At 46.1% G+C, this 17,624-nt stretch overlaps 1 protein-coding gene across 1 annotated transcript in view; it reads left to right on the top strand.

The window, feature by feature from the left end:
• Window positions 1–8,068, top strand: part of LOC144752899 (class I histocompatibility antigen, Gogo-OKO alpha chain-like) — a 341,555-nt gene extending 333,487 nt beyond the window's left edge. Inside the window, exon 8 of the mRNA XM_078640725.1 lies at window positions 6,286–8,068. The gene's annotated coding sequence lies outside the window, so the exon portion shown is untranslated. The remainder of the gene's footprint in view (window positions 1–6,285) is intronic.
• The last annotated feature ends 9,556 nt before the right edge of the window (window positions 8,069–17,624 follow it).

Below are 17,624 nucleotides of genomic sequence, written 5' to 3'. Positions count from 1 at the left end.
CTTCCTCTTCAGGTGGTCCGGGAGGGCTTCAAATACTTGGGGGTGTTCGTTACCTTGGATCCGTCCCTTCGTTTTGATCGTAATCTCCTTCCCCCGTTGCTTAGGCTCCGTTTGGACGTTGCCCGCTGGCGCAAACTTCCCCTGTCTCCACTGGGTCGGGCGGCCCTGTTTAAGATGATGTCACTACCGCGGTTTCTCTACGCTCTCCAGAATTATTATGATCCTATCCCCAAGACCTATTTTCGGGAGATTGAGAGCCTTCAGAGGCAACTTATTTGGGATGGGCGACCGCGCATTGCTCTCGCGAAACTTTCCATCCCATGGTACGATGGGGGCATGGCGCTCCCCGATATTAAGAGATACTACTGGGCTTCCCATCTGTCCGCTATTAATCACGCTATGTTCTCTCCGGGTCGTAATCCGGCGTTTGAGATGGATAAACTTCAGCTTCCGGGAGGTGACTTTAATAGAGTACTCTATTCTCGCTCCGCTGGGCGCCATCTTGTGGGACCTACTTTGACTGCTTTGACAGTGTGGCGTGCTGCGAATGTGAGCCTGGGCTGGGAGGATCGCTTGACGCTGGCGACGCCGCTTTATGCTTCGGAACGTCTGGGCGGTCTTTGGTCTTCCAAGGGTTTTGACCGTTGGGACTTGATTGGGATCTCTAAAGTGGGGGATGTATATTCTAAGGGCTCTGTGCGCCCGTTTCAGGCCCTCCAGGCTGACTACGGCCTGAGTAGTCGGGAATTCTTTCGTTATTTACAGATCAGGCACGCTTTGGTCTCGGTGTTTGCTCCTGGTGAGATTCCGCCTGACTCTTCCCCACTTGAAGACCGTATCCTTGACGGACATCTTCCTGATAGCACTATCTCCCTGATCTATAAAAAGTTGATCAACAATCGGACTGACCTATTGGCCCGACTTCGGGAACAGTGGATGGGGGATGGGTTGGAACTTGATGATGAGGATTGGCAATCGGCCCTCTCCTCTCCGAAGGAGGTGGCTATACCGGCTCGACTCCGTCTGGTCCAATTGAAGATCCTTCATCGGGTGTACGTGACGGGACCGCGACTGGTGGTGATGGGCTTTTCCTCCGATGGACTGTGTAAGCGTGGATGTGGTTTGCGTGCTACTTTCCTGCATATTCTTTGGGAGTGCCCGATGGTGGCTGCTTATTGGGTGGCCGTGCTTGATCTGATGACTGTGGTGACGGGGATATCCTTGCGACCGGAACCTCGTCGCTGTCTTTTGAATGTTTGGGAGCCCACGGACTATTCGGTGGCACAGACTAGATGGGCCACCCTGGGCTATATGATCGCGAAGCGAGATATTGCGCAACTCTGGGGGGCCTCCAGGCCCCCTGCCCTCTCGCAATGGGAGGATAATATGGATTGGTCCATGTTCCGTGAGAAAACTGTTTATGTGGCCAGGGGTAGACCCAGGGCATGGGTGAAGGTGTGGGGTCAATGGAACGAATACCGTGGCGACATTTGTACTCCTCCCCTTGTGGACACTATCGAGATTACCCTATCTCCCTAGGCTGGCGTTCCCGGAATCTTCATATAGGGACTGAGCTGGTGTCACCGGCTCTTCCCCCCTTCTTCTTCCTGGTCTCTGCCTTCCTCCCCCCCCCCCCCGCTCCATACTCCTTAGTGCTTAGGATATTATTACTGCACCTCCGCTGCTGTCCCCCCCTTCCATCCCTTGGGCTGACCTTCAGTGATACACTCTCGCCTTTTTGTATGTTTGTTCTTTCATATATATAAAACCTGTTTTGGTCCTGTATATAATGTGGAGTATTGCATTGTTGATTGACGGTTACCTCTGCGGGCTTATGTGATATGTCTCTCCTCCTTTTTAGCGGCTGGCCCGTGTGGTTGTAGGCCCATCCTTGTACATTTCTGCTTGCTCAAATAAAGGTTTTAAAAAAAAAAAAAAAAAAAAACAGAAAACTAGGTGCAACCACAGTGGTAGCAAACTTCTGCTGTGGCATTGATTTGGACACTAAACAAATCAAATCAAAATGAGCTTTATTCGATTTCAAGTAGTAAAATCATAAAAGCATACATGCAGGAAAAAGATTTGGACACTAATACATGGTGCTCACCCTGTGACCGGCATTATGAAAAGGGTGTGTAGGGAGTGTTAGGGGGGCTTTGATGCACACTGGGGTGTTTCATTAGAGCCATTATAGTATAGTATAGCTGTTCCAGCATTGCGGCACAGCTTTAGGTACCATCCAATAGGCGAACAATAGTGCGTAATACACTAGGTGCATAGCAGCCCGTAAACCGACTGCCTTGGTAATAAAAAAGGTCAATATAAATGCCGGTGCCATGCTACAACATTAAGCGTGGCGCTCATGGATATTAAACTTATGATGAAAATTATAATACACTTAAAGGGAAACTCACTGTTATTAAAAAGCAAGATATCAGGGCAGGCAGTGTGTATAGAGGAACAGGCAGCTGAAAAATATGAACGTGGGTGCCGTGCTCAACGAAAGTGAGGTGCCACGCACATAAAAGCTATTTGCATGGTGGCCTATGAAGCGGCTGCAATGGTGATAAAAAGTAATAATGAAGACGGGTGTCGTGCTACAATATGGAGCATGGCGCCCGTGCCTATTAAACTTATATGCATGTGGTAGTCCCTAAACGAAACAGATACAGACATACAGTGTAACTAAACTGTAGTTGGTCGGTGCTCCTTGCCATAAAACGAAAGTGAAGTTTCTTGAGCAACAACCAATAAGGAGCCAGCAAAGCAGAGTAACGTGGGAGTGAACCAATGGCAAGTAGCAGGCCGGATTACACTCAGAATACTGATTACAGCAGGGCTTTCAGGCCACGCATGAATGCTGCCTAGGCTCGACTTAAAAACGGGGGAAAAGCAAGGAGAAAGCAGCGAGAAGGAAAGAAAAGAGCAGGCCCTCTAAAAAACAGTGGAAAGGGATTGAGAAAGCACTGAAAAAGGAGGGAAAAGCAAGGAGAAAGCACTGAGAAAACAGGGAAGTAGCAAGGACAAGACTGGTGCAAGAGCGATACAGCAGCACAGGGAGAGCTTGGACTTGAACCTGCTCAATGGGGTCATGCTGCTGCTTCCATTAAGTAGGTCCTGGGAGGAGGTAGTGGGCGGAAACTGGGCGGGAGGCAGGAAAATTGGCAATGAGGGAAAAAAGGAGAAAGCAATAAAAATGTGGGGGAAGCACAGAGAGGGTGCCCAAAAACTTGGGGAGACAAATGCAAAAACAACAGTTGATGGAAAGAATGCAGAACAATGTCATACATTGATCCCAGTACAGAGATCTGGGCCTAAATCCATCGTTTTTTTGCACTTCACACCACCCCAGTTCAGACATGGCAATATGCAAATCAGCCTTGACCCTGTGTCTCATGGGAACAGTACAGCCCGAACTGCCAAGCCATGACTTCCCTGGACCGGAATCAAGCATCCTAGTACCGGTTTCTGGCTATCAGCCGTCATCAGCCAGGATAGCTTGACTCCAGTGGTGTGGAGAGCACGGGACTCACGTCTGAGCATACCCGTCCCACTCGGGGTGACAAATGCAAAAACAACAGTTGATGGACAGAATGCAGAACAATGTCATACATTCACCCAGTTCAGAGATCTGGGCCTAAATCCATTGTTTTATTGCACTCCCCACCACCCCAGTTCAGACATGGCAATATGCAAATCAGCCTTGACCCTGTGCCTCATGGGAACAGTCCAGCACGAACTGCCAAGCCATGTCTTCCCTGGACTGAAATCAAGCATCCTAGGACCGGTTTCTGGCTATCAGCCAGGATAGCTTGACCTCAGTGATGTGGAGAGCACAGAACTCACGTCTGAGCATACCCGTCCCACTCGGGGTGACAAATGCAAAAACAACAGTTGATGGTCAGAATGCAGAACAATGTCATACATTCACCTCAGTACAGAGATCTAGGCCTAAATCCATCGTTTGTTTGCACTCCACACCACCCCAGTTCAGACATGGCATTATGCAAATCAGCCATGACCCTGAGCCTCATGGGAACAGTACAGCCCGAACTGCCAAGCCATTTCTTCCCTGGACCGGAATCAAGCATCCTAGGACCGGTTTCTGGCTATCAGCCGTCATCAGCCAGGATAGCTTGACTCCAGTGGTGTGGAGAGCACGGGAATCACGTCTGAGCATACCCGTCCCACTCTGGGTGACAAATGCAAAAACAACAGTTGATGGACAGAATGCAGAACAATGTCATACATTCACCCAGTTCAGAGATCTGGGCCTAAATCCATCGTTTTATTGCACTCCCCACCACCCCAGTTCAGACATGGCAATATGCAAATCAGCCTTGACCCTGTGTCTCATGGGAACAGTCCAGCCCGAACTGCCAAGCCATGTCTTCCCTGGTCCGGAATCAAGCATCCTAGGACCGGTTTCTGGCTATCAGCCGTCATCAGCCAGGATAGCTTGACTCCAGTGATATGGAGAGCACAGGACTCACGTCTGACCATACCCGTCCCACTCGGGGTGACAAATGCAAAAACAACAGTTGATGGACAGTATGCAGAACAATGTCATACATTCACCTCAGTACAGAGATCTGGGCCTAAATCCATCGTTTATTGCACTCCACACCACCCCAGTTCAGACATGGCAATATGCAAATCAGCCTTGACCCTATGCCTCATGGGAACAGTCCAGCCCGAACTGCCAAGCCATGTCTTCCCTGGACCGGATTCAAGCATCCTAGGATCGGTTAGCTTGACTCCAGTAGTGTGGAGAGCACAGGACTCACGTCTGAGCATACCTGTCCCACTTGGGGTGACAAATGCAAAAACAACCTGGGGAAGCGGAAGGAAAAGCAGTGAGAACGAGGGAAAGGCAGGAAGAAAGCACTCAGAAAATGGTGGTAAAGGAAAGCATTTCGAAAATGAGCAAGATGCAAGGGCAAGACAGTCACAAGAGCGATGCAGCAGCATGGGGAGAACTGGGCCTGGAAACTTAACCAACCCTTGTGGTAATGTGCTGATATGTGTTTAATAAAAACTAAATATTCCCACAGGGTGTTGTGCTGTGCAAGAAAAAAAGCATCTGTTTTTGTTTTGTACTTTGTTCACACAGATACTGCATTTGTGAATAGATGGATTAGTTAAGGGCTGTTACTTACAGCATCCAGAAGGGACTTCACACAGAGTAGAACAGGAAGGCAATGTTCCCAGGTATATTCAGTATATTAATGTTTGTCCTGCAGTGTTAGTTATAATCTATACACACAGTAATGCTCTCGCTACTACAAAAAAGTGTCACATAAACAGTACAGTGACTGATAAGTATTCAAGGAGACAGAAGCAGATTCTTTGGTGTGTTCTTGGTTGCATCAAGAAGATGGTTTATTCTCTCCAGACTCAAGGAATGTCATACAAAGCCGACACGTGTTTCGTCGTGTACAGTTGAGTCAACACGACTCTTCAGGGCTTAGAGCTCAGTACGTTCGTGGTAATTAGCATAAGGTCTGGACTAGTATTCATGTGTTGGACATTAAATGTCGGAGAGAGACACTGATTCGTTCAAATGTGACTAAATAGAAACGGTATGTTCTTTTGAGATAGTCACGTGGAAAGTACTTATGGCTGGGCAATCTGCCTTGTTGATTGCCAGAGATTTTCGTATTTTTTAACTCTGACTATTGGTGTGTGTCAGGAAGTAGCCGGGAGGGGATCCGTCTGTCAAAGTGCTCGCTAGAAACGGGTGCGTTTCTTGAATGGCGGTGCGCCGTGTTCTGGTATCCCTCCTCCTATGGTTCCCGGTCGCCGTCTCTCTGTACGGACCGTAATTACTAATTACCACGAACGTACTGAGCTCTAAGCCCTGAAGAGTCGTGTTGACTCAACTGTACACGACGAAACACGTGTCGGCTTTGTATGACATTCCTTGAGTCTGGAGAGAATAAACCATCTTCTTGATGCAACCAAGAACACACCAAAGAATCTGCTTCTGTCTCCTTGAATACTTATCAGTCACTGTACTGTTTATGTGACACTTTTTTGTAGTAGCGAGAGCATTACTGTGTGTATTTGTTTAGTCCCTTGACTTTTTAGACGGTTAAGGGTGTTTTTCCGCCTGCTCTTTACGCACTACACACCAACGTGTCAATTTACACTCTGTAACGTATAACTGAGGTAGTGCGCCTGAGAGATCTGAATTTCTAAAAACCCCACTTTAGTTATAATCTATGACTGGCCGAGAATGGAGCACTTACTACAGAAATGTCTGATCCTCACTTTTTTTTACAGGTTCAGTCCAAGACCCGGGGTAGGAGGCTCCATCACACATTCAGCAAAGAGAGAGCATCCTTTGACCGAAATGAGGAATTCATCTCTGAGGCTTCAGTAGCGCTGGCAGTGGGAGGAAGTAGCAGCCTATTTGTAGCTGCTCCATAATTCTAACCTCTTTCGCCCCCTTCTGGCTTCCATGCAAGCTTCAGTTTTCTTGTTAGTAATTATGCCCTTGATTATCAAATGGTGGAGGGAAAGATTGCAATGGAAACTTCTGACATGTTTTCAACAGATGAAAATGTATTTCTCTTATTTTGATTCATTTTGATTGTATTTCTCTTATTTCTCTTATTTTGATTGTATTTATCTTGAAAATACATATTCTTGCTTTTTGGTTTGAAGTGTAGATATTTAAATTCAGGTTTTTAGGCAGATTAACTTATTTGCTTTATTTAACAATAAGTTATTTTTCTATTTCTTCTGAACCCTTGTTCTTTTGAAGTCTCTTACCATAACTAGCAGAAATCAGCGCTGGTGGCATTTGTGTTCGAGGATTCCAGTGTTTCTGCACTCAATTTACAGATGGGTCTAAAAATTAGGAACAATGAGTCATTGATCACCCACAGTAACAAGTGATAAACTGAGGCTGGGCACTGAGTATGGGAAATGATGAAGGCGTTATTAGTGTGTGTTGTCTGGAAGGAGGATCACTTTAGACCCCTACATCTGTGTACAGTGGAAACTCGTAGTATTGATCACCTACGTACAGAGTGTACAGTCTCTGGATCGCACCTCTCTCTACAGAATGGACATTGTTAGAGCTGTGCATCTGTGTACAATGGATAGTTGCATCATTGTACAGCTACATGCAGAGAACATGGTGTCTGGATCCTTCCTCTTTGTATGGAGTTGATAGTATCAGAGCTGCACATCTGTGTGCAGTGGATAGTCGCAGGATTGTAACAGCTATGTACAGACTGAACGCTGTCTGTATCCTACCTCTGTGTACAGAGCAGATAGTATCAGAGGCATATATCTGTGTGCAGTGGAAAGTCACAGTATTGTACAGATACATGCAGAGTGGGTGCTGTCCGGATCGTACCTCTGTGTACAGAGTGGATAGTATCAAATCCATACATCTGTATGCAGTGGATAGGCACAGGATTGTACAGCGATGTGTAGACTGGACAGTGTACAGTTGATGAAGGTGGGATCATATATCTGTAGACTGTATAATGTGGCAGTTGTTCATGCATATGCTGAGTGGGAAGTGTCAAAGCCAAACAAGCACGTGAAGAGCGGATAGTTTTGAGACAGTACATCTGTCTATAGAGTAGGTCCAGAGCTGTACATCTGTGTGCAGAGTGGATAGTGCCTGGACTGTACGTATGCCTCTAGACTGGAAAGTGTTAGGACCCATGCATCCCATATGAAGTGTGGATATTGTTGGGATCCGTACATCCATATGAAGTGTGGAAATTGTTGGAATCCGTGCATCTGGCTTCAGGGTGGAACATGTAGGCACCACACATCTGTGTGAAGAATAGATAGTATTACGGCCTTGCATTCCTATAAAGAGTGGAAAGTGTTAGGACTCGTTCGTCCATATGAAGAGTGGATAGTGCTGGGATCTGTGCATGAGCGGATGATATTAAAATATGGGGGAATTATTGAGCGGAGCAGATCTGATCTCAATGTGGGTGAACTCAGGACAGGGTGCCATCGATGTGAGAATCATAATGAATCAACTATCCTGTATCTGTGGATGTATTTGAAGAAAATAAAGATAATACAGACCCTGTATTTTTTTCTGTCTTGGTGTGATTTGCAATTATTTGCTCTCCATCTGTTCCAAACATCATGAGCAGAGACCTACTGCTGAAGCCACATTTTCATTTTTAAGTAATAGTCGTTGGGGTCACAGAGGTGTCCATGTTCTCAGACCTTGCAAGAGCTTTGTAGTTATTACCATAGAGCATCAGCTCCAAAATCGGCACAGGAATGGTTTCTACAGCTAGGGCTAAAGTCCAGTGCTGAGGCAAAGGCAGAAGAGGCAGAGCAAAGCGGAGCACCCAAGACCATTGAGCGGAAGGTCCTAGCCTATCTGGATGACCCAACAGAGGTCTACTTTGATCAAAACCCATTGCTTTATTGGTATGGAAAAATGCGCCAATGGCCAGTTCTCAGCAGGCTGGTGATAAACTATACGGCTTGCCCGTAGCAAGTGTCTCTGCTGAGCATGTTTTCAGTGCTGCTGGCACCGTTCTGACAGTGAGAAGGATCAGTCTTTGCCCCATGGTTAACCTTGATCAAAATGAATCCGCACTTTATACCAGCGGATTACACCTTACCTGAAGTACCACTGCAGGAAGATGATGACGGGGACTCAGGTCAAGTAAGTAGTGTGTTAGGTGACCTACTTCTGGGTGAGCCACCAGAGTTTGAGGATGAGCTCTACTTCTCTGACAACTAAGCTTTCAAGTTACTTTCTATCTTCCTTTGACTCCCCTCCCCCCCAAAAAAACCCAAAAAAGAAATAGCTAAGGAACATTATTTACTTTATTGTTTGTGTGTGTCATTATCTTTCTGGTTCACAAATCCATCCCCACCGTCTTACTCTTTTATTGCCGGATTGGAGTTGCAAATGTGTGCAGTCAGTGAAGTTCACTTCTCCTGACTGGCCCTAAAGCCATTTCCATCATACCAGACATTGGATGGAGAATACAAACAATTTGAAATGTGTGCCTGCCTTCAAACCTGATCCCTGACTATATATCTATCCTTTTCTAGCCTAGAGGGACTGCCCCGGAAGAACAGGTAAATGATGACATGCATTGCACGCTGAGTGATTGTTGTTTGTTGTGAATTATGTTTACTATTCTACATACAGAAAAAGAGACTCAAGTGAATTTTTCCCCTGTTGTTCAATAACAAAAGTGTACTACTGCAGACCAATCCATTGCATTTTTGAGTCGGGACAAGTCGGGACTCTCTCAGTACACTGTTGGTACGGAGTTGGATACCATATTTGCAGTCAGAGTCAGGAGGATCAGAGATGAATAATAGAATAACTCAGGGCATGAAGTGGCCAAAAGGTAAACAACAACAACAGACCTACATGTCTGTGTAGTGGTGGTGGCAAGTGTGGTGTGACTGACAGCGGTGAATTTATTTTTTACTTAATTTAGAAACTGCTTTTTTGCTGTGTGTGTATTCTCACTGTACTGTCTGGCTTAAATTCAAAGCTAAGTGGAGGTTGGGAGGGCTTGTTCCTGTTGTTGGAGGTAACTGCCGGAAACAGACATGATTTAGCCCTGCCGCTTTTGAAAGTCTTCTTGCTGCACCACTCCTTAATATGCAGTTTAAGTTTTCTCCTTGATTTTTCAATATCCTTTTTGTTTTTCCACCTAAAAGACCCTTTACCCTTCCCCATATTGGAAAAACAACTCACACATACCTTACCAAGCCGTATCTGCAAGGAACCTAAGATTGACGGACGGTCCAAGGAAGGACCTAGAGGAATGAGGCCATGCAACTCCCAATTTTGTAATAACACAGTATCATTTATTTTTGTTCTCTTCAATCATAACGACTGAGTGTGTTGTTTATGTTTGCTTATATTAGACTACTACAGATATTTTAATTTTCTATCTTTCGAAGTGAGCCAAAGTACAACAGAACATAATGTATGTAACTTGGATCTCTCTGGGGGCAGACAGACGATTGCATAATCAATATACTGACCTGTACTAGTCTGGTACTACTCATTATCATGTAAGCATTTCCCTTTGCTCCCTTAACAGATTTATGATGTCTTTGTCAAAACTTTCCCTAAAATCCCCCTTTCCAACCATTCATCAAACCCTAACCCTCTACCTCCAGCTTGTTTGATTTATTGAGGTGTGACTAAATTAAATTTGCATCAATAATTGATCACACACGTGTTGTAGATGTGGTGATAGCAACACAAACTCAAGGCAGAGCAAGGATCTTCTTCTGCTCTAAGTATATATAAATATAAATATATATATATATATATATATATATATATATATATATATATATATATATATATATATATATATATATATATATATATATATATATATATATATATATATATATATATATATTACCTACTGGCGGTTGCCAGTAGGTAGTTATAGTTAGGACCTAGTTTCCATAGGAAATCCGCAACATTCTATTGGGAATAACTTTGGCGCCGGTGGACGAATCTTTGTGAATTTCTCAAAGAAGATGGCCCGCTCCGCTCCGCTCCGTTCCGCTCCTTCCCTGAAAGTTTGGGGGGGATTCGTCAAGTGGGGGCTGAGATAAAAGGGGGGTCCCAAAACGTGTTTTCCTCATGTTATTTTCCATGGGACGATTAGACACGGCTACAGACCGAACGGCTGAATGGAATTATAAGAAATTTGGCAAAAAGGTAGAGTCAGGTTCGCAGATTACGCTTTTCTTTAAATGGTGTAAATCCCTCCAGTAGTTGCTGAGGAAATTAAAGTTGAAATCAATTATATATCTATAAGCACGCACGGATGCGAGGTGGGCACACCCCTGGGCGCGAGCGGAATTCTGATTTGCTGTTTGACGTCTGTAAACATTCGATTCGGAGGAAATCAGGAAGTGTTGACCGCCATTTTGTCAGTGCGAGTCAACATATTGTAGAGAACAAAGGGGCAGAACGTGGAAAGGGGGAAGGGTGGAGACTCCCTACCCCCATAGGTTTTCTCAGGGGGTCCATTAAGCACCCCCAAGGCCCAAACAAAGTTTTAAATTTTTTTTACAATATCGCAAGGTGCGCGCACCTTGCGCGCACCTCGATTTACAAGAGTGTGAGAAATTATAGTGGAGATCGTGGAAAGGGGGCAAGGTAGAGATCCCTGACCCCCTAGGATTTCTCAGGGGGTCCCTGAAGGACTCCAACGTGCAAATAAAAAAAAAAATCGAGAAAAAAAATACAGCGAGGTACGCGCACCGTGCGTGCACGTCGAAAAACAAACACAAAAAAAATATAGTTAAATAAAATGTTTGAAAGTTTCGATGTTGGTTGGCTCTAAAAAGAGCCGCTGTGTTTATAAAGGTTTTTTGGTACCTACAAGTAAGTACCGATGCAGAGTCGTAAATTCAAAAGAAAGACTCTGTTCCCGTCATCTGTGAAATGTACACCGCCTCCTCTATAAATGCCTTGCATGTTGTAACGCAAGTTGTTGTGGTATATAGAACCCATTCCATAGTCTCTGAGGAAAGCAGAAACAGACTTATTTACATACATGTTTCCTTGCTTTCTCAATCTTTGGACAATATTGGTTGGACCAATTCCATTTTGGTCTTTGGCATATATTTGAATATACAAAGGCAGTTTGTGGAAAAAGTGACATCAATTGCCCAAAGGTGTCCTTTAAAAGCATTTCCAGACCTACCCAGTCAAAGTGCCCAGGTCATTTCCACCACAGTGCACAATAATGAGGTCAGGGTGTGGCAGATGTAAAAAGGATTTTACCAATGGCATCAATTGGTGACATTTTAATACTCTCTGGCCAATCCACATAATATCCACATTTGGTAAATCAAGGTTGAGAAAGCATCTATTTGCTGCATACCTTTTACTCCAGAAAATATAGCTGTGTCCTATAACCCAAACTTTTAGCATTTTGAAGGCAGATCCAGTAGTACTCATATGGGCTCTGCCAGTGAAATGGCAGTTAGAAGCTGAGAGTTTAGAAAAAAATGTGGATGAGGTTCAGTGCCAACAAATCTGTCTAATATTCAACACATGGGCTGTGTTCTCTGTCTTAAAGAAATGACTGTGATAAATGGTTTTAGTAAAATGAGCACTTTTAAAGTTTTTCACCAGGATTTTACATGTAATTACCATGTCTGTGTCTGCTTGCACTATCTGTGTCTGTGCTCATACCATCTCACCATCTCTACTGGCAAAAAACAGACCATATATATATAAGCAAGACATAACATTCCTTTTTCATTTCAACAGCACACCCTGGATCTTTATTGCACAGCATAGAGCCTATTTGGGAACTAAGAGGCCTGACAGACATGCTGCCTAAGATTCTCTAGCAGTACATATCCTAAAGCCTAACTGACTTCAAGAATACATGTATTCCCATATTTTTAAACACATCAACTAAGCAGATTATTCACCCAGATTCATTTAAAATCAAGCTTGACTCACAGTGTGATCTTAGACACATGACCAGGATGTTACATGTAATCTACCATGTCTGTCTCTGCTTGCACTATATGTGTCTGCGCTCATACCATCTCACCGTCTCTTTGCACCATCTTTACAGATTACAGAAAACCGTGCAAATATAATTCTTTCTTTCACCCAGACACTCTCTGAGATCCTGGTCAAAATAGTCTGAGATTTATACTAGAGAAGTAGGTGCATTCTGTTAGTTAGGCCCTTCTGGGCATGTGTGAAGTGGAGTATGTTAAACATAGTGTCTCTAGACAGGCTACAAGGACAGGTAACAGAAAGGTAGGAGAGAGCACATGGGAAACAAAATGACTGCCAGAAATACAAAATGGCTTCCAGCTCATGCCAACAAATCTGTCTAATATTCAACACATGGGCTGTGTTCTCTGTCTTAAAGAAATGACTGTGATAAATGGTTTTAGTAAAATGAGCACTTTTAAAGTTTTTCACCAGGATTTTACATGTAATATACCATGTCTGAGTCTGCTTGCACTATCTGTGTCTGTGCTAATACCATCTCACCGTCTCTACTGGCAAAAAACAGACCATATATATATAAGCAAGACATAACATTCCTTTTTCATTTCAACAGCACACCCTGGATCTTTATTGCACAGCATAGAGCCTATTTGAGAACTAAGAGGCCTGACAGACATGCTGCCTAAGATTCTCTTCAGAAAAGGGGGTGGTGATGAACAGAGTGTCTGAATTAAGCAGACCACTCTTACCCAGTCCAAAGATCAGGGCTTGATCCATCACCGTTATTTATCTCACTGCCCCATCCCAGCTCAGAACCTGGCTATATGCAAATTAGTCTGTCCCTGGCCCAGTGCATCATGGGAACAGGGCAGACCAAACTACGAAGCCAATTCTTCACCAGAAAGGAGAAAAGCTACCGGGGACCGGTTTCTGGCATTTCAGCCTCTTCGGCCCGGCTTGCTTGAATCCTGATGGAGCAGTGAGAAAGGGACTCATGTCTGAGTATACCCTGCCACACCTATAGTGGCCAAAAACGATTCAGAAAAGGGGGTGGTGATGAACAGAGTGTCTGAATTAAGCAGACCACTCTTACCCAGTCCAAAGATCAGGGCTTGATCCATCACCGTTATTTATCTCACTGCCCCATCCCAGCTCAGAACCTGGCTATATGCAAATTAGTCTGTCCCTGGCCCAGTGCATCATGGGAACAGGGCAGACCAAACTACCAAGCCAATTCTTCACCAGAAAGGAGACAAGCTACCGGGGACCGGTTTCTGGCATTTCAGCCTCTTCGGCCCGGCTTGCTTGAATCCTGATGGAGCAGTGAGAAAGGGACTCATGTCTGAGTATACCCTGCCACACCTATAGTGGCCAAAAACGATTCAGAAAAGGGGGTGGTGATGAACAGAGTGTCTGAATTAAGCAGACCACTCTTACCCAGTCCAAAGATCAGGGCTTGATCCATCACCGTTATTTATCTCACTGCCCCATCCCAGCTCAGAACCTGGCTATATGCAAATTAGTCTGTCCCTGGCCCAGTGCATCATGGGAACAGGGCAGACCAAACTACCAAGCCAATTCTTCACCAGAAAGGAGACAAGCTACCGGGGACCGGTTTCTGGCATTTCAGCCTCTTCGGCCCGGCTTGCTTGAATCCTGATGGAGCAGTGAGAAAGGGACTCATGTCTGAGTATACTCTGCCACACCTATAGTGGCCAAAAACGATTCAGAAAAGGGGGTGGTGATGAACAGAGTGTCTGAATTAAGCAGACCACTCTTACCCAGTCCAAAGATCAGGGCTTGATCCATCACCGTTATTTATCTCACTGCCCCATCCCAGCTCAGAACCTGGCTATATGCAAATTAGTCTGTCCCTGGCCCAGTGCATCATGGGAACAGGGCAGACCAAACTACCAAGCCAATTCTTCACCAGAAAGGAGACAAGCTACCGGGGACCGGTTTCTGGCATTTCAGCCTCTTCGGCCCGGCTTGCTTGAATCCTGATGGAGCAGTGAGAAAGGGACTCATGTCTGAGTATACCCTGCCACACCTATAGTGGCCAAAAACGATTCAGAAAAGGGGGTGGTGATGAACAGAGTGTCTGAATTAAGCAGACCACTCTTACCCAGTCCAAAGATCAGGGCTTGATCCATCACCGTTATTTATCTCATTATCCCCGGAAGCTTGTTTCCTTCCCTGTGTAAGAATTGGCTTTTGTAGTCTGGTCTGCCCTGTTCCCATGATGCACTGGGCCAGGGACAGACTAATTTGCATACAGCCAGGTTCTGAAACTGGGATGGTGCAATGAGCTAAAAAACGGTGTTGGATCTAGCCCTGATCTCTTCACTGGGTGAGAGTACTCTGCTTAATTCAGAGACTCTGTCCATCACCACCCCTTGTTGTAAATACTTTTGTCCACCCTAAGCGTGGAAGGGTATACTCAGATGTGAGTCCCTTGCTCATTGCACCATCAGGATTCAAGCAAGCCGGGCCGAAGACGGCTGTAATGCCAGAAACCGGTCCCCGGAAGCTTGTTTCCTTCCCTGTGTAAGAATTGGCTTTTGTAGTCTGGTCTGCCCTGTTCCCATGATGCACTGGGCCAGGGACAGACTAATTTGCATACAGCCAGGTTCTGAAACTGGGATGGTGCAATGAGCTAAAAAACGGTGTTGGATCTAGCCCTGATCTCTTGACTGGGTGAGAGTACTCTGCTTAATTCAGAGACTCTGTCCATCACCACCCCTTGTTGTAAATACTTTTGTCCACCCTAAGCGTGGAAGGGTATACTCAGATGTGAGTCCCTTGCTCATTGCACCATCAGGATTCAAGCAAGCCGGGCCGAAGACGGCTGTAATGCCAGAAACCGGTCCCCGGAAGCTTGTTTCCTTCCCTGTGTAAGAATTGGCTTTTGTAGTCTGGTCTGCCCTGTTCCCATGATGCACTGGGCCAGGGACAGACTAATTTGCATACAGCCAGGTTCTGAAACTGGGATGGTGCAATGAGCTAAAAAACGGTGTTGGATCTAGCCCTGATCTCTTGACTGGGTGAGAGTACTCTGCTTAATTCAGAGACTCTGTCCATCACCACCCCTTGTTGTAAATGCCTAAGATTCTCTAGCAGTACATATCCTAAAGCCTAACTGACTTCAAGAATACATGTATTGGAGGAGGAGCTTCGCGCGCAACCAACATGGCCGCGTGAGCTAAGGGCTTCCGAGACCCTCGCAACCTCCGGCATATATCCTGCAGCTAATCCTGACTTCTCTATACGTCTCCGTGAGAACGAACCACGGTAGATGCGAAAACTGCAATTAGAACTCGAATCGGACCCGGGGTGCCGAAGTTGTGTCGATTGGGAGTTGCGGCCTTCTGCCTCTGCGATGCCCGGCAGTGGGGTGTGCGTGGTGCCCAAGATGAAGTTGAACAACATCGGCCAGCTGTGAAGGAGAGACCGGGTGGCCTACTTTCACTTTCGTTTTCGCCAGATGAGACGACCCCGCACGAGCAGTTTCCAATCTTCTGCCACGGAGGTTTGGCCACCGCCTCAGTGTGACCGTCTCCGAGTTTTGTGACTTCAGGGCAACTTTGGCACTGCACCCTTGGATCAATTCTGGATTCCTCGTCGGTAACTTTGTGGACCATTTCCTTTGACTTCGCCTGTATCTTGGGTGTGGCCTGCTACTTGGCTCCTGTGTGTCGTCGCCATCTGGCCTCTGTTAGAACCGTCTTCACGGCTCCTCGACATGGCTGGCAAGCCTGAGGGGGACAAACAGAGGTCCAAGACTACTGGGCGAGGTGGCTACACCCAAACCAACAACACGGATCGTTATGCACTGGCAAAAGTATCTCCCGGTGGGACGAGTAAGGCGCCCGAGGGAACAAAGGAATCCTCGACCCTGATGGCGGACCCCACTTTGCAGGATGTGATGGTCGCCATTGATGGGATCCGATCGTCTCTTGGCAAACAGATGGAAACTCTGGCTCATAAACTCGACACTGTTGCCATAGATGTAAATTTGATACGCATGGACCTAACGAAAACCAATGAGAAGGTCAAATTGCTTGATATTAAAACCTCTGCCCTTACGGGTGACGTCGCTGAGATTCAGACGGAGATCCATAATTTGAGGGCCTCTAGGGACTTCCTTATGCGTCGCCTGGAAGATTTGGAAGGACGGTCTATGCGGAATAACGTTCGCATTATAGGTGTTCCGGAACAAGCCGACGATTCTGCGACAGATCTCTTTGTTGAGAACTTGATCACTAACCACCTCGCCCCCAAGGGGCTCAGTAACATTTTTGCTGTGGAACGTGCCCATAGAGTCCCAGGTGGGAAGCATAAGACCGGGGCCCCTCCACGGCCTATTATCGCCCGGATTTTCAATTTTCTTGACAGGGACGCTATCCTGCAGGCTTCGCGTTTGAGTGGACCCACGAAGTTTGAGAACACTACCCTCAGCTTCTACCCTGACTTTACTCAGGCAGTCCAGAAACAAAGACTTGGTTTTCTGGGGGTGAAGAGGAGGCTTCGTGAGATGGGACTCAAATATGCCATGCTTTTTCCGGCTAAACTGCGCATTGAACATGCTGAGCGAACCTATTTTTTCGACCGACCAGAAGTGGTGGCCGACTGGCTTGAGACACTTCCGGCCCACCACCCGCAGGACGTGCAGAGCGGTGGGGTTGACGGCGGAACGCCGGATCAGGAATGACTCTTTTCCGTTTGTTTGGCTCCTGGGTTCCTGCAGACTATGATCTATGATTCGTTGACTGTGCAGTAAGGTTCATCGAGACATTTGAGGAGGGGTGGGGGGAATCGGTGGCTCGTTTTCCTCCTCTACTTAGCTTTTCCGTAGCTTAGTTGGGATGTGGGGGCGACAGGCACACTGCAGGTTGGGGTGGCTCTTTAGTCCTACGCAGGGGTGCAGGGTGGGGGGTGTTGTAACGGGATGTGGTTGGGGGGTGTGGGGGGGTTTGTTTGTTTTTGAGGTTTTGTTTTTGCAAGGCAACGCATCGTTTACATGTCTGGTTTGAGTGCTGACTGTTGCGTCTGGCTGGAATATCCGCATTGTATGGGATGGGGGGTAGGGGGCTCAAACTCTTGAGTTGGAATGTGAATGGGCTTGGGGATAGGATCAAGCGAGGTA

The sequence above is a fragment of the Lissotriton helveticus genome, chromosome 5_1 (genome assembly GCF_964261635.1).
Source record: "Lissotriton helveticus chromosome 5_1, aLisHel1.1, whole genome shotgun sequence".
NCBI classification, from domain to species: domain Eukaryota; kingdom Metazoa; phylum Chordata; class Amphibia; order Caudata; family Salamandridae; genus Lissotriton; species Lissotriton helveticus.
The sequence above is the reverse complement of the archived record's forward strand: the minus strand, read 5'-3'. Positions and strand labels throughout refer to the sequence as shown.